Here is a 27,401-nt window from a genome sequence, read left to right on the forward strand (position 1 = left end):
GCTTTTTAGGTAATGGTTTGATTACAAATAAACGTGAATACACAGAAAATGTTTTTCACATTGTAATCCTGGTCTGCTCATTTCTGCCTCGACTTTCTCAAACTCAAACCCTGTTTGTTTCCACCGTTGTTCATTTCAGCGCTCCTTTCTCCAGGTGCCAGCAGCATCGTGCCCTCCTCCATTCCCCCCTTGCTCCACTTTCATTCTTTTACTTACAGCAGTCATCTGCTCTGTGTGTTCATTGTTTCCTCCGCTCTCATTGACTATGTACGGCTGCCGTTTTCTCTGCCAGCGACTGCAATTACGGGCTGTTGGAAGAGTGTGCATGTGTGGGTGAATTTAGTTAACTGTCTCTGTATGCACTGAGTCAGTATGCATGCCTATCCTTTTAGTTTGCATCTGTGCGTGCATCGCCCCCCATTTTCCCCTCATCTGTTTACTTGCATTTTAAAGTAGCTGTGTGGGCGTCAGATGATACCTGAACAACTGAGGAGCTAGGTTACAGTAAATGTGTCGTTTTGAAAGCAATAAAATGGAATTTCATTGCAATGCTTTTGGATATATGAACGAGAACAGAAAGTCATTTTTTCACAAAGCACATCAAATGAGCTCGAGTGGTTAAGCTTTGGATTTAAGGAAACATGTTTGCCTGTTCTTTCTCTCTCTACATCTAGCAGCAAACAACTGGTGGATGAAGATGATGGGGTGGTGTTATAACTAGGCAGCATTTTAGACGAGTCAAACATAACCCCAACTCTACCTCTAATCCTTGCTTGGTTCCTACAATTTTATTTCACTGGTTACTACTGTGATGTCCAGACAGTAAGAGTGGGTAAGCGGTGCAGTCCAACACCATGCTGAGGGGTCCTGAGCATCAGCAACATGAGATGACTTGGGATTGAGAACAAGGTTTAAGGTAGATGCACAGGAGATATTTCTATAATATCAGCAACATTGCGATCCTAGCTAGCATCAGGTACAATAGTTAGACGAAATCCCCCACGATGGAGGAACAATGTCACCCTGATCATGGATGAGATTGCCACAGTTTTCCTAGAAAGCACAAAGCATCTATGAGACGTTTTAAGATTTCTCAGTTTTTTCTTGCTTTCGTGCTAACACTAAACTATCATTGACCATCCGGAACCAGGTCAATGCCGCTGTGTCCAAATGAGTTCAGAGAAATCTGGCTCTGAATGTGGATCACCGACTTTTCATGCTTGGCTAAGGCACGGGGTAAAGTGCTCGAGCCAGAATATCCAGCAGTAGTCCAGACCTTGTCTGCTGGGCTGCCAAATGGCAAACACACAAAATAGAACGGCTTGTTTAATGTAGCGCAGCCACAAAGCCTTCCTTTTGTACTATTCCATCTGAAAAGGACAATTAATTTTCTGTCCTTTTCTATACAGAAAATCCCAAAAGTGGAAACTACTTTAGCCATGATAGAGGGCTGACGATGCTGGACAACCCCTGGTTAGCCTGCTACGCATGATGTACAGCTTCTTTTTCACTTATTATAAATTAATTGGTTCTTTGCCAAATTGTCAGTTCTGTTTAGACAACACTGACTCAATCAAGCATAAAAACATGCCCAACTCAAGGGATGAACCAGTGTTAAGCGTCATTCCTATCAAAATAGTCAGGTAGCCATTGTCCAAAGAAAATCTTTGAAAGATCTTCAACAAGAGTAGCTGAAGACTTTTCCACAGTACTCTGTCTGCAAAGGACCTTTAATAGTTACTAGTTCTCATCAATCAAGATAAGATTCCTAATAGGAAAGGCTGTGCCTCAGAAGGATCAGAAGGCTGGCGGTGTGATCCCTGATTCCTCGAGTCTGCATGTTGTATGAATGTGTATGTGAGCCTTGTAGTAAGAAAGTTCTTTCAGTGGTCAAATAGAGTAGAAAAGTACCAGTCTAAAGAGTACCATGCACTTCTTAGTAGTTATTCAGTAGCGAGAGGGAAAAAAGATTAAAAAAAGCAAAAAGAAACAAGAGTTCAAAGACATTTTTCTCAAGTAGCATCTTAATCGGATAACATGAACACTCTGATTTTACACAGCACTGATTTAGAAGTCAAAAGTTTTTCCCTGAGCTATAGTTATGTCTGAAAACAAATAGCACCTAGAATTTGGAAGCTATAGTAACCAAATTCTAGCTCTCGTGTTTGATTAAATTAATTACTAAAACCTGAGAATGTGAGGATTTGTAATCTGACGGATAACACCACATTTAAAGATGTTTTGTTGTTTAGTGAGAACCTGATTTTTTGACCTGATTTTTTTTTTCCCCTGACACTTTACAGTTTGAGAGACCAACTGCTTAACACAAAAAACTACACACACACACACACACACACACACACACACACACACACACACACACACACACAAACGAAAGACCAACCTTTTGAAATCAAAGCTGTCCAGCTTTCTCCACATCCCGGCAGCCCCTCCACCCTCCACCTCTGCTCCTTTGTGTACCTCTCTAATGATGAGCCAGTGTGTGAGGGCTGCCAAGAATGTAAGTCTGCCACGGCTGACCTTCCTTTCGCCTCTCCTCTATGTTTCTGTGGATGTGTCAGAATGACTGCACTCTGCCTCGTCCCTCCGTCAACTGTTGGTGCTATTCATTCACAAGCTGCGGCCCTGCTGCAGCCGCATAATTGACCCCGCTGCTCAAAACACGTAGGAACAATCAGCTTCTGATGCTCAGCCCTGCTGACCCAGCAGGAACAAGAAGCAGGGCATGGAATTATAATGATATTTGATTCATTTAAAGTGGAGGTAAATCGCTAGCAGCTTCTAGTTTCTACAGCCCTCGACTTTGTCAGCTGACTTAACAAATCTCTTTAGCGGAATGTACAAGCTAACGAGCAAAACTACTGTTAATGCGGGTGATCGGCAAGCATTAACATTATATATATAACATGGCAAAACACAATGCAGTAGAGCAACAGACTATACAAGCAGTGTTACCATTAAGGCCGATCCCATTTGATTGGGACTATTTCTCAAAAGATTTACATTTCTGATATGAGACTTAAGTGAAACAGAAGCAACGAAGACTTTATAATTACACTACTACTTCTTCTTCATAATTTACAAGAACAGACAGCTGCTTCATCTAAACAGAGCAAAACTAAACCTAATACATGCAAACACCATCAGCATTTAGCCAATTGAATATTTTCAAATCAGCTTCGTATCGAACTAAAAAGTTTCCAAAGCAGTTACAGGAGACAAATTTTATTCCTTCATAGCTCGGATTAGTTCTCCACACTCTCACACAGCCAGCAACTTGCCCGGTTCCTTCCACCTCACACACCCTGGTCTTCTTCAGCTCGACCCATTGAGCTCCGCAGTAATCACTGCTCTTTTATTTAATTACAGTCCCCGGCATATCTATCAATCCCATCTGTCTTCCTCTGGCTCATCTTACATTTTGATTTGAAGGTTGCTGTATTATTATTATTCTTTTATATGAATTTCTATGGGTCACAATAGGGCTGTTCGATATAACGATATATATCAGATGACGATATGAAAACGTCTATCGTTTCATTTTACGCTATCGTTTGTTTTGTGGTGTCGCAAAATTTTTTCTAAATGAGGGGCTACCTCTGTAGCATGGACATGGTTTGGTTATGAAAAGTGTGACACAACCAGAAAACTGTACTATGCAAATTATGCAGGAAACCGGTCCCCACCTCAGACTCAAACACGGCAAACCTCTGCTACCACCTACACAAGAATCACGTCAAAGAGTATGCATAGAGTTTATGGATGAGGAGCAAAAAAGAGCCAACAGATGCTCAACCCCCCCCTACCAAAAAAAAAACCTTAGACTAAAACATTAGAACAGGCTTTTCCCTGCAGCACGCCATGTAATAAATACTCACAAGAAAGAAAATGGCAGCCGTTACAATTTATGTCTAAAAATGTATAGTTTCGTGCATCGGTCAAAACACTCGACTCCAGGTACACGACACCCAGCTGGAAACACTTCATGCAAGTCGAGTTGCCTGAGATTCACAGAATTTACGGAAAATGTAAAAATTTTGTGATATATATCGTTGTTGGGACAATAAATGTCTTATATCGGGATATGAGATTTTGATCGTATCACACAGCCCTAGGTCACAATGACTTCTAGAGATAAGTGGTTATAATATATATTTTCTTTTAATACTACTCACAACAAACACAGAGGCTGATATCAGCGTGATTACATCATGATGTGATCGACACAGGATGGGCAGGTCGGTCACTAGTAATCTAAACTTCTGTATACAGAGCTAACTCTTAAATATAAGTAACATGCACATGTTAAAAAAAGAGAAAAACAAGAATGGGATTTTAATGAATAATAATATTGATAACTATACTGTAAATATAAAATTAATATTAAAAGTGGTTTCATTACATGGATACAGAAGCATAGAAAGAGACAAAGGGAACTCTAAAGGGAACAGACTGAACATGTTTAAAGCTGATAGAGCAGGTGTCAGGAAATGAAACAGCATAAGACATCAACATAAACGATAACCTGTCCTGGCTTAAAGCACACAAACCTCATGTATATGCTGGCTCCCTAAACTGACACTGATAACTGCTGATCTCTGTACTCGATACAATGCATCTGCTATCTTATCCTTTTTTTATTAGGAGTTGGCTTCCACAAAGGGCATTCGTGTTCTCACCGAGGACACGAACAGCTGAAAATGAGATTTCTGTACTTACTCTTAAGTTCACTGACATTTTCTTTCAAACCAGGATCATAGCAGTGGAGACAAAACTATTACCTCCCTCCTTATCTCTCGCCTATTGGATGTGGAAGAATAAATTACAGATTGTAGTGAACTGAGAAAAGATCGAGGACAATGACCTCCACCGTAAGGGTGGATGCAGCAGAACTTCAGCTGTTGGTCTAGTAAGTTCTTGCTGTACTTTTTCAGTCTTTGCTTTCACACAGAGTCTAAAGTAGCATCATGCCAGTCACTTATTCTGGAGTGCCTTAGTACGCATGTTCACAATGTTCAGCAGAGACACATCCTTGCTGTTGTTTTCTTCCTGTTCTACATTAAATTTGGGGAATATTGATTAGCATAAAAGCGGAACAGCTGATGGTGTTTTGTGTTGTTTATCATATATCCTGCTTCTAGTTCTGATTATGTCATTTCTGGACATTTGCTGTAATTATGTGATGCAGTTTGTTTGCTGCACAGCAGTTTTCCGGTTCTTTTCACTTGCCTTGAAGTAGGACATACAAGCCCATCCATTATTTTTCTGTCTGTTTTGTTTTTTAAATTTAAAAGAGGATCTTCATTCATTTCAAAAGCAATGTGATTAATTTTTGTGCAACATTAAGGATTTTTAAATGTGAGAAATAACAAAATGTGAGAAATGTTTTTATTAAAAAAAGCTTTATATTTTAACCTCTTCCAAAAGGAAATTCAAACTGTGTGTCAATAATATTGTTTCAAAGGTGTCCATCATATTTCTACTGTTGTGTAACTGAGTTGCCTATTTGCTTATTCATTCATTGCTTTAAACACTTAAAAGTTGATGGTATATCCAACTGATTTCGAGGCCTAGTCTCAGGAATTAAAACAAAACATTTTTAAAGAAACTTGTTCTAATGTATCTGCTGCTGTTTGATAACCTGGAAAATCGAAGAAGATCTAAGAAGAACTAACAGGAGCTAAGGCTCCATTTAAGGTCCTGTTCTTCAAAAAAAAAATAAAAATAAAACATCAATGGCTCATCAGTGGTGTCCCATTATATATGAGTGTGGGTCTTTGCAATACGGAGTTCAAAAAGGAATCCCATTTTCACTATCAGCACACTCAGTCACTTTTATGTAGCTGCTGTGAGCAGTCAGAGTTCAACTTTATGGTCCCCAATGGGAAACTGATCTGCAGTATGTCCACACATGAAACAACACAAAAACCACGGCATAATTTGATCATCAACAAAGTGCAATGTGCAGTAGTGGCAACAACGCTCATGGTTTAGTGTTATTAATCATGATAACAGCAGCAGGTATAAAAGACATAACATGACAGAGGTCGCCTTCCTCAGCACCGTCCTGTTATAAAGTCTAAAAGCTGGACCTGAGACCTCCCTGAAATCTGACCAGTCACTGTAACCAAGTCTGGTCCTATTGGTCACAGACAAATCACCTTGTTAACACACTTGTTTTGTACAGGCCGGCTTCGACAAACTTTAACCGCCAACTTCACAGAGCTGACATTTTAGAAGATATAAATAACTCAACAAACTCTTGCATACCTGTTCTCTGAGCGCTGGAATGGGCTTCAAAATTCTCAAAGCCCTCTTCATTATATTTTTATGCACTCACACCATTACAGCCATCACCTGCCTGAACCACTGCACTGACAGAAAGTCGGTTTCCTGTTCTTAGCCAACAGGAGTGGCACCCAGTGTGGTCTCCTGCTGCTGCAGCCTGTCAGCTTCAAGGCTTGGTGTGTTTTCCAAACACATATCCTTCTGCATACCCTGATTGAACTGTTGCCTTTCTAACAGCTTGAAGAAGTCAATCCTTTCTTCTCTGACATCAACAAGACATTTGCACCCAGAGAACTGCGGCCCACTGAATATTTGCTTCTTTTCTGACACATCGACAGTTTGTGAAGGACTCAGACCAGCCTATCTGGCACCAACAACGATGACACGTTCAAAGTCGCCTAAATCATCATTTTATTTCTCATTCTGATGCTCAGTTTGGACTTCATCAGGTCGTCTTCACCACGTCTACGTGTCTGCATGCATGAAGTTGCTGCATGTTAATTGTTCGGATTGAACAACATCAAACTAAAAAACACACAACACTACAGCGAACCACTGTAAATGTTTTATGTGCTTAAAAAGGTTTTTCACTGGCGGACTGTTTTCATTCTCTCTGGTGGGCACACACACACACACACACACACACACACACACACACACACACACACACACACACACATATATAGAGACAATTGCATGATTGCAGCAATTGTCTTAGTGAGCACATGGATGACTCATTCAAAGCTCCACTCTCCTGTATCTGCACACACACACACACACACACACACACACACACTCTCATGATGAGATAATGGGATGTCATGCAGCCTCCGTTGCCCCATGTGCCCTTTCTGCAGCAACAGAACAACTGGGCCATTTAACATACTTATGTGCTTTTTCAAGCCCTCTGACTGGTTCAACATGGCCAACTCTTCCTAAACTCAACACAAAAACACAAGTGCTCAGTTATTGTGCTTGCCACACTAATAAACCACTGACCTGACTGACTAATGCTGGCTTTGTGTTCTATACATCACTGCATGACGTGAGGAGACTATCAATGATGAAGCATAATATGCATGACTCAGACTGCCTGTCTGCCTGTGGGGGAGCTGAATGGACGGGACAAAGGTTCTCAGGTGAGGCTGAAACATTGATCTTTGTCTCTTTCCGTCCTCCCTGAAACTTCATTTTCCATCTTTCCTGTTCTCTAAACCGCAGCTGTAATCTGTCTTTGTAATTCCTGTTTCTCTTCAAACTCATCCCCTGCACTACATCTTCACAATTTGTCAAAGAAAACAGCGTGTGGCCACATCAATAAATATCTGTATTGTGTCAGTGCATTTCAGACAACAGTCAACATGCAGGACCAATGTTATGCATTATCTCTACAGATGTATCTCAACAGTCACCTTACGACTTAGTAAAGCTTTTTTAAATCTCCTGTGCTACTGTGAACCAACAGCTGAAACGTTTTTTTAAATGTCTTCTGCAACACTCATTTAAAGCAGCATATATCCTGTTATAACAGCAGCACAGACAGCTACAGACACATACACATAGGATCATGTTAAGTCTATTTATACTGCAGTATTAGAACCTGTATTTTCTAATGACACTTACACTCTGCCTCAGTAAACCGCTGCCAGGGTTATCAAGCAGACTGCAACGTTGCTCACGTTTGCACATTTGGTTTTAGCCAAAACAGTGATGACACATTTGAGACTATTCTGCAAAACTGCTTTACTTTATGTACTGTGTCATATCATGTACAACTGGGAGACCAGCAAATACACTCTCTGCTTGAGTATCAAGCTGCTCCCTATGTTGGCTAACAAGATGCTGCAAAAAACAAATATCCCTGTTCTGCTGCATTTGCACAACATACTTGTGGTTCAAATTAATGCCATTTGAGATCATCAATGATGCAAGCTAACTAGAATTTCCACGAGTGATAGTGTTAACAAGCAAAAGACGTTTAGCCAGTTAGTCATATCTTTGCTATGCTACGCTGTTAGCTAAAAATGGCAAATTGGGGGAAATTAGTCAGTCTTATCCATCTAAGACACGGCTTTTGCTACGTAACGTAGTTTGAAATTCATCCATGTTAGCAGTCACAGTAGCATTAGCTCAACATGTCAATCTTCCTTGATCTGAAAGCTCTACTGATACTGATGCTTTTGCCTAGTTGGCTAGGATCATAGCCAACTTTAGCAAGAGCAGAGAAATTATGGACACTCAACTTGGCATCTAATTAGCTAATATCACTAAAATACATGTAAATAAAGTATTTTTTGTGCTTATGTGAAGATTGTGTTAGAGTTGTGCTGTGCTAGGAGTCAGATGTCCCCACCCCACTGACATTTCAAATTCATGTTTGCTACTTTTACAGTGCATCGCAAAAATTCTCAATGGGGTTAAGTTGTGGACACTGTGGTGGCCGATCCATGAGTGAATCACTCTTTTACAATTTGAGCCTAATGAATCCTGGTGTTGTCATTTTGGAAGACCATCAGGGAAGAAAAAAGTCCACTGATGCTAATTTACAATATTCAGATAGTCAGCTGACCTCATTTTTGGGCATGTAACATTGCTCAATCCAGACCTCCAACTACCAGTTCTCAGTTCAAATGTAGTTTTACGTCACAGCACTTTGGTGGGGACTATAGTTTTAGCCACAACATGTTAGACAACAATCTAATAACAAATAAATAAAAATAAAAGAGACATGCAACACCCTTGACATTAACCATGATCAAATGAAACATCTGAAAGCTCTGCAAGGAGTTTAATCCGGTACAGTAACCCCTCTCTGCATGTTTGAAATTAAAAATTAAACAAGGCTTTTGTAAAGAATTAAAGGATGTCTGCCTCCTTCCAACCATAAAACTATTGTGCAGTCAACCAAATGTCCAACACTATGGAGATATTCTCAGTAATGAAACTCTGTATATATCACAGTGACATTTTGTACTCACCATTGTTCTGTAAGAAAAGGTTGGATGGAAAGTTGGGAAGAAAAAACATCTCACGTTACCCATTTATAAAGCTCTACTACCAAAGTTCAATCTATAACTCAAGTTCATCCAAACTCCCAACCATAAATGTCCTGATTTGCACACTTATCTTGAGCGAAATGGTTGCAGATACCAAGTAATATCCAATCTATTTTCAACTCCTCAGAATCTTAGACACTTTTAAAAAATTCTTTTAACAAGCTTTGAATATTTGTGTGCTCTGTTGTCGTTATCCTGCATCTCTTTCTTGTTCCCTTATAAAAGACAGATGATTTTCAAGCTCGACTGACAGATTGAAAATAAAGATTTTGGACTCTACAGACGTGCAAAGTACTTCTATTGGTTTAGTGATTTATACTAAATGACTCTAATGGCTGCTCGATACAATTGTCTCCATTGCTCCACCCATGCCATCCAAACTGTTCCATCACTCTCATTAGACTCTTTCGAGTCCTGAAAGCTTCAGTCAGTCACTCTTTGCTGCATAAATTAATGAATGCTAGCCTGACTTCATTTTGGTTAGGTTCATGGACATCCTCTGATATACTAGAAGACTAGGTGGTGCAAAAGTTTACAGGTAAATTGACGTTTTTTGTTTTTTCTTTTGATGTTTTTTTTTAAAAGGAAGACATATGTAACCCATGTCAAGTCTTGCAAACATATCTTAATATAAGACCAGACTGAACAAGAACATGGGACAGGTGGGCTAATCTGATGAATATTAGTTGCCTTTAATGTTAGTGGAACACATCGTCTCAATCCTCAAAAAGTGATTTACGCTGATTAAAGCTAAGCATGATCAGTTCCATCATCACAGCTATAAACAAACCCTGCATCCGCGGCCGTACATTCAAGCTGTCGTTTGCTGTACTGAAGAAAGAAAAAGAAAGAAAAAGACCAAAAAAAAGACAGCAGATGCAACGCATGACCTTTGAATCTCTCAGGAGTGCAGGATGGAGAACTCCTAAATGAAAAATTCACAGTCCTACTAAATTATTATTCTGAGCAGGACCCAAACAAAAGTAGTAATCTTTCTCTATAGCAAACTCTATAGCAAACTACATCTGCAGGTGGAGGCTATGTTCTTACAGGTGAAACACACGCGAATCTCAGTAAACTTAAAATCAATCTCGTAGAGCTCAAATGAGCTTTGTTCACAGATCTGTTCAGAACATGTTCATGACCTAGGTGCTCTGTCAGTTTAGGCACATCAGAGTCTTGAGCAAACTGCCAATGTCAACATGCTGGTTATAATCTCTTTAGTGTAATGTGTTAGCATGCTAACTATTAGCACAAGCACAAAGTATTACTGTAGCTGACAGGAATGGCACATTTTCGACTGCTAAACGTGATGTTGGTGCAAAATGAAAGGTCACACTTGTCACAATTCACCATAGAGAATATAAACGCACCACATTTTATACCAAACCATCCAATCCAACAACTGCAGAGCTATTTCAGTGACAAATGAAAAGGTCAGGAGCTTCCCAAAGCCATTGATACAGTGTCTTGGAACCATAAAAGTCTCAACAAGATTTCATAGCGATGGACACTGAGACGTTTCAGTGACAGAGCAACACTGTGTTTTCCATCCTTTCCTGGAGTCATACTAGAAAATCGATATTCTGAACATTTTATCATCTCACAGCGCATGATTTAGAAATACTAGAAGACGTTTTAGTCAAGTTTTTAGACAAATGGCCCTAAATGTCGACTTTGTTTCTATTATACCCATCAAGCTCAATGTTAAGGACCACTTAACCCGCCACTAGGGTGATAAGTGTAACAATTTTTAAAGGATGACACAAGGGTTAAACGCACCGTATAAGGCATCAAAATGTGAAATAGCCACTGATAATTTGGAATATTTAACTTTCAATTGCTTAAAGCAATAAACCTCAGTGTGGCTAGAAAGTAGTGTGATGTTTCTTTGTTAAGATTTATTGAAGCAAATTCATTTAATGACCTTTACTGCACAGCGCTCCTTCCATCTCTCCCTAATCTTCTGTCTGGCTCCACTCTGTATCATTTAATAAGGCAGAAATGCCATTCAAATGTCAGTTAGTGATACCTATAAGAAATGAAAAATATAAGACTAAAGGGGGTAGGAGTGGGGGGTGAAACAAAAAAAATGACTCACCATTATATTCTCATCTGTAGGAGAAGCTTGTTTTGTTTCCTTCTTTTATTCTTCACTGTCACGCCATACAGATCTGTTCTGTCTTTACGTCGTTCGGGCATATAACACTCTCTGTTAAATCTGACAGTCAGTTCTTTATTTTTTGCATCCTCCCGCAGAGTAGTAACAGAACATGAGGCTCCCAATACTTTCTGCTCTTCCTGGGGTAGCTTCACTACTCCGCAGGTGTCCCAAAGAGACGTCCAAACTCAAGGCGATGGGGGTACTTCCAAAGGGGTCCCCTGGGCGATTGCTGATTTCTGCTACTGCTCAGATCTTGAGGCTTGTGTATGATGTGACTTTGCTGAGGATCAGATGAACTGATGTTTTGTGCAAGTACCTGGCTACTGTTGCTATACTCGTGCCTTTAAGGCAATTGGAAGATTCCAGAGTGAGAAGTCTACTGCGTGGCTTGAAGCATCAGGTTAGTGAGCGTGTGTTGCCTGCTGGGTAGATTAAAGCACCAGGATAGTGAGTCGTGACTGAAAGTTTACTTCTGTTTCCTGACTATCCAGAAGTTGTGTTTGAGGTATACAGTTGTCTGCCTGGAGTAGAAAGTATGAGGTTAATGAGGGTTTTCCTTTAGGTAATAAGCAGACCAGGTTTGTGTTGATCGCTTCTATTTAGGCAGTGAACAGGTAAGGGCTGGCGGGTGGTTACAGGTCAAAGGTCTTTGCTCACGTCACGGTTGCACTGAGGAGATCTTGAGAGGCAATACTGGTTGTCACGGTAACAACAGTGGCAGGTCACGGGTGTATTTTTGCTCCGTGTTCCAGTCACCGGGCTGGCTGTTTGGGTGGTGGAGGTAGACAGTGGGAGAGGATCCCTGAGGTAAAAATGGTAAAACGTTGCAATGAAAAGAAGATGAGAAACTAATCGTGGAAAGTAAATGGATGTTTCTTCCTTTTCTATTTCCCTTCGAGGTAGAAAGCAGATGTGGTTTTCTCTGACTGGAACCAATGACAGGAGGTAAAACTGTGCTGTCAAGTCTAATCTTCTATACTGGTAAAGAATGCTGGTGGTTTGCCAGAGTCTGAAACAAGTCGAATCTTGCCCTCTCATTCAGAGTAGATAGGGTCATTTAGGGGCTTCGCCTATGGAAGAAAAAAAGAAAACAAAAACAAGTTAGAGAGGCAACCACATTGTGTTGGCAGAGGAAAAGACAGGGACTACAAAGTCAGTAGGGTCTGGACAAGATGTCCCTCTGGATCACAGCAGCAGAGGACCTCACTAAGGCCACATTTACACAGCAAAGGCCCACAATCGGTTGGCAAGTGCTTGCTGGCAGTCGCTGGGTACACAAAAAAACCTCCCTGTGATTACTTTGATCCAGTTTCAAACAATTTTTGTCTACAACCTTTTTTTCCCTTGACGAAAACAAGACAGTGATTAACCTCCTAAGACCTGAACTCTTTCATGGCATGCATTTCTAATTTCTCTTTGCGATTTGGGTTTATAGTGTTCGATAGAACAGCGATCCCCAACCCCCGGGCCACGGACCGATACCAGTCCGTGAGTCGTTTGGTACCGGGCTACGAGAGTTGAGGCTCGGGTGTGAAATTTATGGTTTTCGGGGTTTTTAATCAGGGTTTTTTTTTTTTATCGTTTTTATAGTTAACTCTGTTTCCCTGGGTCTTTTCCCGTGTGTTATGAACATATCTTCTTTTTTTTGGTACCAGTACTGGCTTTATTTTGTTGTATTTATCGGCGACATCTTAAAGGCCGGTCCATGAAAATATTGTCGGGCATAAACCGTCCGTGGGGACCGCTGTGATAGTACACCATAAAGTCACATTTGAGGAATGTGACTTTACTCAAATGTCAAAGGAACTTTACTCAAATGTCTTCATTTGGTATCTGAACAAAGCAGCATTTTTTCTAAGTACAAAAACAAAATGTGAAGCAACAATTGTGTCCCTTTGAGCCATATGGCTCATTTGAAAGAGCAAAATTTAGTTTGTGGTCTAGACAACCCAAAATGTGATGTCCCCATATGTGGACGCCAGGTCCTGGGAGGTTAAATAAAAATACTTGGACATATGGACACATTTTGCATTTGATGCCAAGAACAATACGACTCTGTTTAAACCACATGGAGCAACTTTTACCGGTAAAAACACAACAAACCTTAAATTTCAGTCAAATGAACCAACTTGTGATTTAGTCTACAATAATCTTATTATATTTAGTTAATTAAAACTAGACTAAAATTACCAGAATTTAGATGATGAAATTATTTTTTATTTTACCTTTGCTTATACAGGTAGCCCCATTTAGACTCAATGTCTCATTTACAAGAGAGACAAACATATTAAATGACAACAAAAATGCAACAGCAATAAAATAGCAAATATAAGAAATAGTCTAATGTTTACATAGTCATATCAGAAACAGGAATAAGTTCCTAGTGATGATTTTACAAGGTCATTTGTACGTCTTTTACATCTGCAAGTGAAATCAACAGAGAGCTGCAAATCCTTCTGTAATGTTTTCAATGAAGATGGAGCAGAAAACGAGAATGCCTGTTTTCTATGGGCTCAAAATGTGGTCATAAATATTTTGTACTTGTAACTCAGTTTTGTACTTGTAAATCAGGATTTGTATGTGTAAAAAGAATTTGTGCATGCGTAAAAAAGATTTGTATGTGTAAAAAAGATTTGTGCGTGCGTAAAAAAGATTTGTATGTGTAAAAAAGATTTGTGTGTGTGTGTAAAAAAGATTTGTATGTGTAAAAAGAATTTGTGCGTGCGTAAAAAGATTTGTATGTGTAAAAAGATTTGTGTGTGGACTTAGCCAAAAACCCCCTGCAAGTTACAAGTACAATTTTGACCCTATTTTTCTTCCTGTCATCTGATTGGTCAATGTCATGTCAATCACAAATGTAACAATCCAATCAGAGAACAGATGGGTTTGGCTGTCGGAGGGCACTTTTTGAACTGCAGGTCCTTGAAGGGTAATACAGTTTGAAGCTGGAGGATCTCTATATAAATATCCGATAGCAGCTAGGTCCCCTTACTTTCAGCAGCTGTTGAAAGGATAAAGTTGTGGTATGTCAGTGGTTAGAAATACCATTATTACTTTAGGATTAGTTTAACACAAAGTAGACCATTGCTGTGAGTCACAGTGCGCAGCATAAAGGTCCTTTCACATCGGACGCAGGATGTGCTGCTAATGCTAACTGCTAACTAAAAGCAAAGGATCCAGAATTTGTTGCGCTGGCTGCTGAGCTCTGTGGGTTTTGCAGCAGCTCTACCTGTACTAGATGCACCTGCTCCTTGTCGTTTCTATCTCTGACTTTATGTCCTCTACAACAGTTTCTGGTTTTTTGCTAGTTCTTCAAATGTTCAATAAAAACATGTATGCTAATTCATAACGAAGAAAGCTTTGTAATGAAGACTGTCATTTCCAAAACACTGCCCCCCCGCGGTCCGCAGCGCTGTTGAAAAGGCTGTGGAAGTCCCTGTATTAAGCACATAGACCTGTGACACAAAAATCACCAAACTCGGACGACCACAGACTGTTTTCCTTCGTGGTGATGAAGGAAAACGCTGGGTTGGCATGTAAAAGGCGTTTATTCCTTCAAGGACCTGCAGTTCAAAAAGTGCCCTCCGACAGCCAAACCCATCTGTTCTCTGATTGGATTATTACATTTGTGATTGACATGACATTGACCAATCAGATGACAGGAAGAAAAATAGGGTCAAAATTTGTACTTGTAACTTGCAGGGTTTTTTTTGGCTAAGTCCACACACAAATCTTTTTTACACATACAAATCTTTTTTACGCACGCACAAATTCTTTTTACACATACAAATCTTTTTACACACACACAAATCTTTTTACACATACAAATCTTTTTTTACGACGCACAAATTCTTTTTACACATACAAATCTTTTTACACACACAAATCTTTTTACACATACAAATCTTTTTTACGACGCACAAATTCTTTTTACACATACAAATCCTGATTTACAAGTACAAAATATTTATGACCACATTTTGAGCCCATAGTTTTCCAAGTTCTGTACAAACTGATGGAACGATGAATGTAATCAAGTCCTGAGACTGCAGACTATGACTAAGATGTTTATGTAACATGTAATCTGATAAATAAGCAGGGAGTAAATCACAAATAGATTTATAGATAGAATTATACCAGTGAATCATCCTGCATAAGGCCAATGAGGGCCAGCCAGAGAATATAAAGTATAGTGATGTGTTAAAGGTTTACAACCAGTCATAAATCTAAGTGTCCCGTGATAAACAGAGTCCAAAAGATGGAGAGAATGAGCAGAGGCGTTCATGTAAATTATATCACCGTAATCCAGGAGGGGTAAAAAAGTGGTACAAAAGAAATTACAAAAGAAAAGATTAGAAAAGATCACAATACGCAAGTATTCGTATGAGGTCACGGTTTCAATAGATGCCTTGAGCAGATACAAGAGAGGGAAGTACTGCAGGCACACTCTCCTATTTGAGAAGAGCATTTAAAAGCAGTCTGAGCTGACAGAGGTGGGACTCTACATAATTACAAGCTAGTTGTAACTGTTCAAAAACCATGTGGACGGTGCAAGCACAACAATAAATTGTATCCATCCATCCATCCATTCGCTTCCGCTTATTCCTTTCCAGGGTCGCGGGGGGCGCTGGAGCCTATCCCAGCTGTCATAGGGCGAGAGGCGGGGTACACCCTGGACAGGTCGCCAGTCTGTCGCAGGGCCAACACACAGGGACAGACAACCATTCACACTCACATTTACTCACACATTCACACCTAGTGACAATTTAGATTATCCAATTAACCTATCCCTTCAAACTGCATGTCTTTGGACGGTGGGAGGAAGCCGGAGTACCCGGAGGGAACCCACGCAAACACGGGGAGAACATGCAAACTCCACACAGAAAGACCCTGGCCTGATGGTGGAATTGAACTCAGGACCTTCTTGCTGTGCGGCAACAGTGCTAACCACCGTGCCACCGTGCTGCAAAAATAAATTGTATCATCTGCACAAAAATGGACAGTAAGTACTGTGCAATTTCCTAAAACCAGACTAGGAAGGAGATAAAATGTTAGCAGAGAAAAAAGGAGACAAATTTCCACAGTCGCCTGCGCTTTTCATAAAACTATTTTTTTACTTTGAAGGCGAATGTTCTTCAGGTTCACTGCAGCTTAGAGTAGGGCTGGGCGATATATCAAAAATTTATCGTTACCAAAATTTATGACTCTCATCGACGTCATTTTGCCCATGTCGGTAAATTCGGTATTTAAAAAAAAAAGAAAAAAAAAAGGCATGTGCAGGTTGGCGATGTTCATGTCCCTTTAAGACGCTGTGCTACGTTACAGACTTGACGGGGTGGAGTCACATGACTCTACTACCTGTAACAAGACGAGACACGGGTGAACAAATGGAGGACGATTTAAATGTTGAAGCAGCAGCGACGGAGGTAGAGCTGGTGGAGGAGGAAGAGGAGACGCTTGTTAACAAAAAAAATGCATCATCAATCGTTTGGCAACATTTTGGATTCAACAAGGATGATATTGATCAAAAAATTGTTAAATGTAAACTCTGCAAAAAGACTGTTGCGTCAAGTCAAGGTAACACAACCAACCTCTTCCACCACCTGCAGCACAAGAGTTTATAGTTTTCACTAGTCACATGGCAGTGCTTAGTATTTATTATAGTTTTTTCTGTGTTCAATTGACATTTGTGTTTGTGACATTATTTGTTTACAAGTTATAGTACCTCAAGGCCTTAGCAGAGATAGGCCTTTGTCCATGATGGCATTACATTTGCACAATCATTGTTTACTTTGTGAATAGCCAATGTGAAACATATTTATTATTAAACTATTTTGTTTACAAGGGATACACATTTTTTAGAGAGCATGGTTACATATTGTATCCTACACTTTTTATTTTGTTCAGTTAATAAATCTTAACCACTAAAAGTACTTACTACTATTGTCTTCATTTATTTTCAGTGACATTTTACAGTCCTTTAAAATGGTAATAATATAATTGCAATGAATAGGTCTAGGGGGAATAATATTATCAAAATAACTGGAGGAACTATGCTGCCTGCCACAGCCCCATCAAATGAAAAAAAAAAAAAAAGTTTGTTTTTTTGGCACTTGGGGTGGTTATCGTCCATTTATCGTTATCAAGGTTAACTGCTCAATTTATCGTGATATTGATTTTAGGCCATATCGCCCAGCCCTAGCTTAGAGATTGGTTTGCAAGGCGGGCAACCTCAGCAACCAGCTACTAACCAAAGCAATTGCAAGGAGGGTTTTGGTACAGACCTGTATACCTCCTTGCAACCAATTTCATGCTAGAAGCTGCAAGCAACCTTGAGCAAACACTTTACTCAAAGACTGGACTCTAGGCTTGTGTGACAGGGGATTAGACAGATTATCGGGGCTGCTGCTATGGTTGAGGATTAGGTCTGTACAGGTGAAGAATCTTCTTGGGAAAGATCACAGCAGCGATGTCACCCAATGGATAAAATGAAAAACTAGACTCAAGTGTTAAAGTGACGTTTTGTTGACCCAGCCATCATTTTTGACCATTTCTAAGAATTTTTAAAATCACAACAGCAGTTGTGCTAGGCCTCGTGCATTCGACTGGCAACATTTCCACTGTTAGCATCAAGTGAAAAAAAACATTTCTTTGAACTGGGCTTTTCCTGCTGCTATTCAACTACTTCTTACCCTAATTGTTTTTACCAGCACAGGTAGCTTGGTATAAAATAACACACCACTAGTTGTAAATATTAAGAGAAAAATCTGTGTGGAGTATGGCCTGATATATCACTTACTTTAACTACTGACTGTAACGTCTTATAAGCCAATCATATCCATCTTTAGCCATTTTAATTTAAACAGTATGTTGGTTTAAATAAATAAACAAACCACAACAACCACAATAGTCACAGTGCCCAAGTGTTTTTGCCAAGTGCTTTAAGTCAAATAGATTTAAAAAAAAAAAAAAAAAGAACTCCACCATCAGAGGTCAGGGCTCTTATTTGCTACATTTTATTTCCTATAATTTGTTTTTTTGGCAAATTTATATTCTCTCACGTTAAGATTTGGCAACAAATATTCAGATCAATAAATATTTGTTTTGGCTGTTGTTCAGCTGTGCATTGATCTTGATTCTTAGAGCAACAAACAGAGCAAACCCTTTTTGTCAGAAGTCACTGTGGCAATAGGAAATGCTTTATAAGGTCGGGCAGAAAGGCCCATTAGCAGAATCTGGGGTCTTAAAGAGGTCAAGAGTGCCTCACATACAATTTAGCACTGTTGGATGCTTTCATTTGATTCTAGCTGAAGTGTAATATCGCACCATCCTCTGCAAGTCTGCGTGCATTACAATGAGTGTAGCCACAGGGTTGGTTATGCAAGTCGCGTAATCAGTTGCTTAGTTACTTTTTCAAATAAGCGATCCCCAGTGTAAAGGCAGTGTTTCTGACTCGGTCTGTTTGTAGGTACTATAGTTTTGTCATTTCTAATAAGTTTTTATTTTTATTTCATTTTAATCATTTTTTTTAATTCATTCTTCTGTCAGTTTAGTTTTTATTGTTTAAAAAGGTTTAGTTTTAGCTTCGTTTTAATCACTTCAGTGTTCATTTTAGTCTTTTTAATTGATCTTTTTAGGGGTGGCTGTATCTCAGAGTCATCTAGTAATTTGAAGTTTGGCGGTTTGACACTTGTGTAAATGAGACAAGTCGTATAAAAAAATCCTCTGAGTGCTCAGTGAGAGTCGAAAAGCACTATATAAGAACAAATCCATTTAATTGTTACTGTGTGAAGGGCCTATAGGAAAATCAGCACAGGTGTTACTGCTCTATTTGAAAGCAGCTGACTCACAGTCTTGTAGACTTCCAGAGTCTTAAACACATCTGTCACCGACTCAGTGACATAATAAAATGTATAATAATAGTTTAATCAAAGTAACAGATTTCTATTTTTAGTTAGTTAGTTTTACTTCAAAAGTCTGAATGTTTTCTCACATCTAGTTTTAGTTTTGCTTTAGTCAGCCATGATAACCCTGCTACGTACCTGTGGAGCGTATCCAGTTCTGAGCTTGAAGAAGAGCTCCGTGTGGGTGCTACAGTTATCTTTCAGCCAAAGTGTGGGGGAGGAGGTGCTACCAGTATAGCTCACAATACAATGAGGTAAAGGTACAGTAGGCTACACTCCATAACTCCAACCCTGTGTAAACCCCTGAGTTGCTTGTACAGCAGGAAGGCGCGCTGGGAGTGGCAGAGTACTTCACGGAAACGCTCTCAAGCATAATCAAGACGTTTCAACAGTGGCTGCATTTACATACATTTGTTCATGTCAGACATGTTAAACAAGAACGGTGATTCATGCACAGCAGAAAAAAACAAAGCAGCAGTATGCAATGACATGCTTCCTTACACGTCAGCGCTTCTCTGTAGTGTCGATAGAGCTCATAAGCAACAAATGTATGGAGGTCATTTTGCATCTGCGAGAGCTACAGGACTTATTTAGTATGCAAAGCAGCTACAGGGTGGAAAGTCTATTACAGGCACCCCGCATTTAAATGCACACAATGCACACACACACATATTCCCTGTTAATCTCCCTCCATCTGTGCGAGCTGCCCTTGGGTTCTCTGTCAGACACACATCTCACTGTGTGACTCTCTGGCTCATTTAGAATAACGCAAGTCAACTTCATGCTAAAGACACATGTCACCACTTCTCTCCAGAGAAAATGTGAAACTCGAGCCACATTTTATTTTTTCTATTGAGGGTCCTCCATCAGACTGCACACAGATTAAAATTACAGCCTTTAATTTTCTCTATTTGTATTACCTTTATATTTTTCAATTTCTCTCGTTCCCATAAAATAAACCAATTAAAGAGTGTTGTATAATCAGATACCTACACAGGCATGGGAAAGCCCCACAGAAGGAAACCCCACACAGAAAAGCTCCAGCCTCCAGCCAGCCAGCAGGTTCCTCTTATGTATAAAAATTTCAAATATGTAAAGGTGTGCCCTGTGCATTCATGTCTGCAGAAACAATGGGGTCTCACAGCAGTTCCTGAAATAAACACAGTCTCCATCTTGCTTCTGAACACATATCTGGATGTTTTTCTGTGTCCCTCAGTGAGTTTTCATCTGTCCAGCGTGGATCCACTGATGTAAACAAAATCATAAATAAAGACATATTTCAGAGGGGCTCACTTCACCCCCCCAAACCAGATTTTTAAGTTTGAGTCACACACATCACTGAGTTTCACCCTGCATTTGTAATCACTCTCAGTGCATTATTAATATAAGCTGCATTGCTCGGTTCAGTTTAGGCATTAAAAACAACTTGACTAGGTTTTGAGGTCAAATGCACCTCTTGCTACATCTTACCAAGGTGTAGGCAAACACGAGATATACTCCATCTCAAATATACTGCTAAGAAATTTGGGAAACAGATTTGTTTTTTGTGACCTTTTCATGTTCTGACAGGAAACAGCCTGCAACATGCAACAGCACCAATTCTTCTTCAGATATATTGTCAGATGAAAATATCTTTGCATATTTGTAGCATCTGCACCGAGCATGACACTCATGGTAATTAGCACTGTTGCTTCACACCAGGAAGGTCGTGGGTTCAAATCCATGATCTGGTTGGGCCTATCAGTGTGCAGTTTGCATGTTCTTCTACACAGGGTCTCACTGGGGACTTCCTCCCACAGTCCAGAGACCGGAGTTAATTTTGTTGACCCACAGTTTTCATCAATGACCATTTTTCATCCTGACAAGAACAAGACGACAACTAAAAAAATAATTAAAAAAAAACTATGATGAAATGTACTGGCACTTTCATCAGTGAGTGAGATTAGATCTGTGTAGAAAAGCGATGCAAGTTTGGAAGTGAGCCGAGCAGAACCGCCTCGTGAGGTCAGACGCTCGCTGATCTGCGCAGAGGAAACGGTACAATTGTTCTGATGCTTCTTGTTTCTCATAAAACGCAACCAAACGTCAACACAGGAAGAGAAGAGTCAGACATACGGACAACACATTTCGCATTTGATGTCACGAAAAATAAAACACTTGGTAAAATGCGTGGAGCAACTCCCACTCACCAACTTTTACAGTTAATTGAATCCACTCAGATTTAGTCTACAATAATCTTACAATATTTAGTCAAATTTAGATGCTGAAATTCTGACTAAAACTAAAAGATGACTCAACATTTGCTGCCAAAGACATGCAGTTAGTGGGTTTAGGTTAACTGGTGATTGTAAATTACCCACAGTTGTTACTGGGCTCCAGACTCCTCTAACCCTGAATTGGAAAAGCAGAAGAAAATGGAGACGGATGTGATTTGTGCAGGTCTAATGATAAGTTGGGTTTACACAAAAATACTGAGGCACACCTGGACTTGCTGTGTGCCTCAGCACATCAACTTGAACTAGTTTAGCCGTGGTTCATGGTCCATCGCTGGTACGCTCTACTCTCATGGTGGAAGAGAGCGTTTAAAAAACAACCTCTGCTTTCGCTCACATTACTCACAGTAAGAGTGAGTCACAGCCACAGAGCCTGCAGACTTGTGTCCCATCATGATGGCTGTCCATCTTTCTGCCCTCTCTTTACTCTCATTCAAAATATCTGTTTGCTTTGCTTCTTCACTGACTTTTCTTTTAGAAATGCTTCATCTCACCCCTCATCCACCTTTATATCGTGGTAACAACATCTGCCCTACGATTCCCATGTCTCTAACACACACACACACACACACACACACACACACACACACACACACACACACACACACACACACACACACACACACACACACACACACACACACGAGCTTCCCCAGCAAACAAATGAGAGATCAGCAGAGGGCTTAATTACCCAGCAGCAGGAAACATGAAATGAAAGAGACACCGAGATTAATCCTGTAAAGACGGAAGGAGGCAAAAGCAGGCGTGAGGGAAGAGCGAGCTGATACAGCATGCATCATTCTGTACAAAGGAGGAAAAATGGCTTCCCTCCAGCAACAGTTACACTGACAGATGTACAGTACAAACGGCACTAAATTGTTTACGGTAAAATAATGCAGGGTAAAGGGGTTAATATCTCAGCGTCTGCTAGACTGATTGTGAAAGCTGATAAAATGAAGTAGATTTATGTTTCAGAGGGAGAGATTCCCTTTTCTCTTCAGTGATTTCCGGTCTCTTATTTAGCATCAAGAACTATTGTGGATTTCGAGTGAGCCACATATAAACTATTTTCATTCTCTTGACTAATATTTGCTAAAAGCTACAAAACCCAGCAGAAACAGTTAAGGGGCATTAAGGGTGTAATCCTTTTGTTTCAGTAAACAAAAAGCCACATCACCAAAACTGTAACTACTTTGTATAGAAATACAGATGATGGAAAACAGAACAAGAGAAGCTTTTCCTTAAGCCATCGACTGACTGTCACAGAGTTGCACTTCTACTGCTCAGAGTGTCACAGTGACAGAGTCAGTGAGACGAAGAGCTGTCTCTATCTGGCAGCAGTTGGTGATAAGCTCACACTGTATTTGAGTCTTTCTCACGACTCTTACACTTTTGGATGTGGGCGGATTTGGAGCCTAGAAAAAGCCCACTGCCCTGCCTACGAACACTGTGGGTATTCAGTGGTGCATGTGCAAGTGTGTCACCCTGTTTTCTGCACGATGCTGTAACACTGGCCCTCACCTATTAGAATTAAATATGCTTGGAAGTTGAAATCAGTGTTGTGATTAGTGACCAAGGTTATTGTAGTTCAATAAAACCAAACTACAACTGTGACTGTGACACTTCTTTGTGTTTGTAAAGGAGGCTTTGATACATAAAAATTATGATTATAAAGAAAAACACAATTTTATATAGAAATGATTCATTTTTCATATGAAGATGTGAAACTGTGTCCATTCTTTGACATGTTGAGCTTTAGTAACGATGCAAATAGATGAATACTCATTTGTAGTACGTTCATAACGGGTTACACGTCTCAAACAGTCGACCGCTCACAACACACACGGCAGGTCACAGTGTGTGTGGCTGCACTTAGCGGGGTTTTCTCCTCACTGGAAGGAAGTTTACTGGATGAGAAATAAAATAGTGTGCTGTTTATTTGTAGTTTATCCATCAGAGACTATTCAATAAACTGTATTATTTGGACACAGTTTATAGAAATATTTGCAGCTGACGGAGCAAAGATAACAGGAAACACGTGAAATATTAGAGATTTGGCTTTTGTTTTTTCTGCACAGCTGAGACTCTCAGTCTGGCTTTTCCTGTGCAACACGTTTTTGAACAATAGAAGCTTTAAGGAGTAGTGAAATGTGAGCACACATTCTGGACGAAAAACCAAAGTGAACAGAAAAAAAATCAAAATGAAACTAAAGAACTAAAAGAACTAAATGAGCGGTTGTGACTGGAAAAGCAGGTAAACACAAGTATACCCTCCACTTGCAATGCATATAGTAATAAGACCTAGACCATAAGTAATAAGGCCTTGAAGAAAACATGTGACATTATATTTTAAAGCTTTATACGGCACTTTCTATATGTTGACAATGAAATTATATTCAATTATATGTGATGATGCCCACCTCAAGGCACATTACAGTATATTGTAAGGTCAAGTAAGATAAACAACCCGAACAATCAGACGCCCTCTATGAGCAAGAATTTGGCAAGAGTGGGGGGAAAAAAATCCCTTTAAACAGGAACAAACTTCCTGATGTGACTGACTGAGAGTGAGACGAGGAGATAGGACACAAAAAGATATTTAACATGTCCACACTGTACACCCCTACAATGTATCAGAATTAATTCAAAATTTTGAGCTATAAGAGAGGACGGCACGCATGCAGGCTCACCAAAGCTACATCTACATCTCCTCCTTGGAGGAGGTAATTATGTACTCTAGTTTGCTTCTTCCCCTTTCATGTAATTACCCAGAATCCTTCAGGAAATGTTACGTTATGTGCAGGCGATCTATTACCAAATGTTTTTCAGGGCTTAAAGTTTATTTTTAAAGGCATGTAAGTCTTGTGCTTTTGTATTTCTTGCTTGCATGCATATATGTGTGTACATATTTGCATGTTTTATGCTTATATAAAAGCTGATTGGAAATAGGTTTTCTACTAAGCCTGTGTGCCACTGGGACTGAGTAAAGCCGCATTTCTCATCTGTACTCTTATCTTTTTTTAAGCTTCGCATTAAAATCGACTGAGCACTTCTGACTCCTTTTGATCATCTTTTCCATGAACCACTGCAAAAAAGATGCACCTGCGGCTTTTTTCCCCTTCTTCCTTTTTACAAATGACTGGTTTCCAGCCAAATGACTTGGGCTGGTTCTATTTGAAATGCATATTTTTCAGTGATAGCTGGATGTCATCTAGCAAAGGTCTGGGATGAAAAGGAGTGGGAGTCACATGGTTACGGATAGATATTAGATCTGGTAGATGAAAATAACTGAGCAAGTCTTTGCAGAGATCAATATGGTATCCATTTGTATTTCACTTGACTCCATTAAAAAAACGTTATTATGCTAGGCACGTAAAGAGCTGACTTTATGACTCGATTCTCCAAGACATCCACATAGATTTTGTTGATAGAAAGAAATGCATATAGGATATAACAGGTGTTGATCTGGCAGGAAGAAGGGGCAGCTCATTTAAAGACCAGCTCTATCACATTGTCTGATAGACGGTACATCTGATCTGCAAGCAAAATCCTGATATGATAAAGAAATATCACATAGCTGGACCAGCAGATTCTTTAATAATTAGATTAAAAATGAGTTAATTTACATTAGTGGTGCAACGGATCACGGTTGATCCGTAATCCGAACCAATCCCACTCCACAGTTCGGCACGCACGTGATCCAAAGATTCAAAAAAGAAGAAAAAAGTATGTGTATGGTGTGCGTGGTCAGTCTGTCAAGCGATAGCTATGGTCAGCGCTAGCGGTCCAAGTGGAGGAGCAGAGGAGTTTGCGGTATTTAAGCAGCCCTTTGCTGCCCAATCCGACCGGGCTAAAGCTATTACAAAAGCTATTGGGGTGTTTAGCTGCTGACGGGTGGCCGTATTCCGTTGTGCAAAACAAGGAGTTTAAACTAGTCAATGCGTTAAGTTGACGCATTGACGCCGTGCAGTCCCACGCACGGGCGATCCACGGTAACTAGTTAAAAAAAGAACTAAAAATCAAACCATTTTACACTGAGTTCTGAACCAAAATGTGGCCTTTGTGTTTCGGAGCCATTTTGAAACCCATCTCTCCATGCCCTCTGTGCCGCCTGACAGCGGAGGTAGGTTTCCTCAAGGTGACTTCCGGGGGAAGCCCATTGAAAACAAGGAGGAAACAACTCATAGGTAGGAGTGTTGGGGCTGAATTCAGAAAGGTACACAGCACTTCACCACCAACTGAACACATCTCATAACAGAAAGCAACATTTCTGAGGAATTATGAGAAGTCAGTAAAGTTTCCATTTCAACAACATTATTAGAAATTATTGGAAAACTGATGGCCAGATAAGCTGTGTTTATTATCATTATTATTATTATCATTATTATTATCATTATTATCATTATTATTATTATTATTATTATCAGTATTATTAGTATTATTAAAGGGAGTACAGAATTATTAGGCAAATGAGTATTTTGTCCACATCATCCTCTTCATGCATGTTGTCTTACTCCAAGCTGTATAGGCTCGAAAGCCTACTACCAATTAAGCATATTAGGTGATGTGCATCTCTGTAATGAGAAGGGGTGTGGTCTAATGACATCAACACCCTATATCAGGTGTGCATAATTATTAGGCAACTTCCTTTCCTTTGGCAAAATGGGTCAAAAGAAGGACTTGACAGGCTCAGAAAAGTCAAAAATAGTGAGATATCTTGCAGAGGGATGCAGCAGTCTTAAAATTGCAAAGCTTCTGAAGCGTGATCATCGAACAATCAAGCGTTTCATTCAAAATAGTCAACAGGGTCGCAAGAAGCGTGTGGAAAAACCAAGGCGCAAAATAACTGCCCATGAACTGAGAAAAGTCAAGCGTGCAGCTGCCAAGATGCCACTTGCCACCAGTTTGGCCATATTTCAGAGCTGCAACATCACTGGAGTGCCCAAAAGCACAAGGTGTGCAATACTCAGAGACATGGCCAAGGTAAGAAAGGCTGAAAGACGACCACCACTGAACAAGACACACAAGCTGAAACGTCAAGACTGGGCCAAGAAATATCTCAAGACTGATTTTTCTAAGGTTTTATGGACTGATGAAATGAGAGTGAGTCTTGATGGGCCAGATGGATGGGCCCGTGGCTGGATTGGCAAAGGGCAGAGAGCTCCAGTCCGACTCAGACGCCAGCAAGGTGGAGGTGGAGTACTGGTTTGGGCTGGTATCATCAAAGATGAGCTTGTGGGGCCTTTTTCGGGTTGAGGATGGAGTCAAGCTCAACTCCCAGTCCTACTGCCAGTTTCTGGAAGACACCTTCTTCAAGCAGTGGTACAGGAAGAAGTCTGCATCCTTCAAGAAAACATGATTTTCATGCAGGACAATGCTCCATCACACGCAGCGTCCAAGTACTCCACAGCGTGGCTGGCAAGAAAGGGTATAAAAGAAGAAAAACTAATGACATGGCCTCCTTGTTCACCTGATCTGAACCCCATTGAGAACCTGTGGTCCATCATCAAATGTGAGATTTACAAGGAGGGAAAACAGTACACCTCTCTGAACAGTGTCTGGGAGGCTGTGGTTGCTGCTGCACGCAATGTTGATGGTGAACAGATCAAAACACTGACAGAATCCATGGATGGCAGGCTTTTGAGTGTCCTTGCAAAGAAAGGTGGCTATATTGGTCATTATATTGAATTATATT

The 27,401-nt window shown here is 40.1% G+C and overlaps 1 protein-coding gene across 4 annotated transcripts in view; it reads right to left on the reverse strand.

Moving 5' to 3' along the window:
• Nucleotides 1-27,401, reverse strand: part of LOC116309961 (thyroid hormone receptor alpha) — a 111,561-nt gene that overhangs the window by 53,263 nt on the left and 30,897 nt on the right. For all 4 annotated transcript variants that reach the window (XM_039611040.1, XM_039611039.1, XM_039611041.1 and 1 more), the window contains exon 3: nt 11,467-12,599. The gene's annotated coding sequence lies outside the window, so the exon portion shown is untranslated. The remainder of the gene's footprint in view (nt 1-11,466; nt 12,600-27,401) is intronic.

Source organism: Oreochromis aureus, linkage group 4 (assembly GCF_013358895.1).
Source record: "Oreochromis aureus strain Israel breed Guangdong linkage group 4, ZZ_aureus, whole genome shotgun sequence".
In the NCBI taxonomy this organism is placed as follows: domain Eukaryota; kingdom Metazoa; phylum Chordata; class Actinopteri; order Cichliformes; family Cichlidae; genus Oreochromis; species Oreochromis aureus.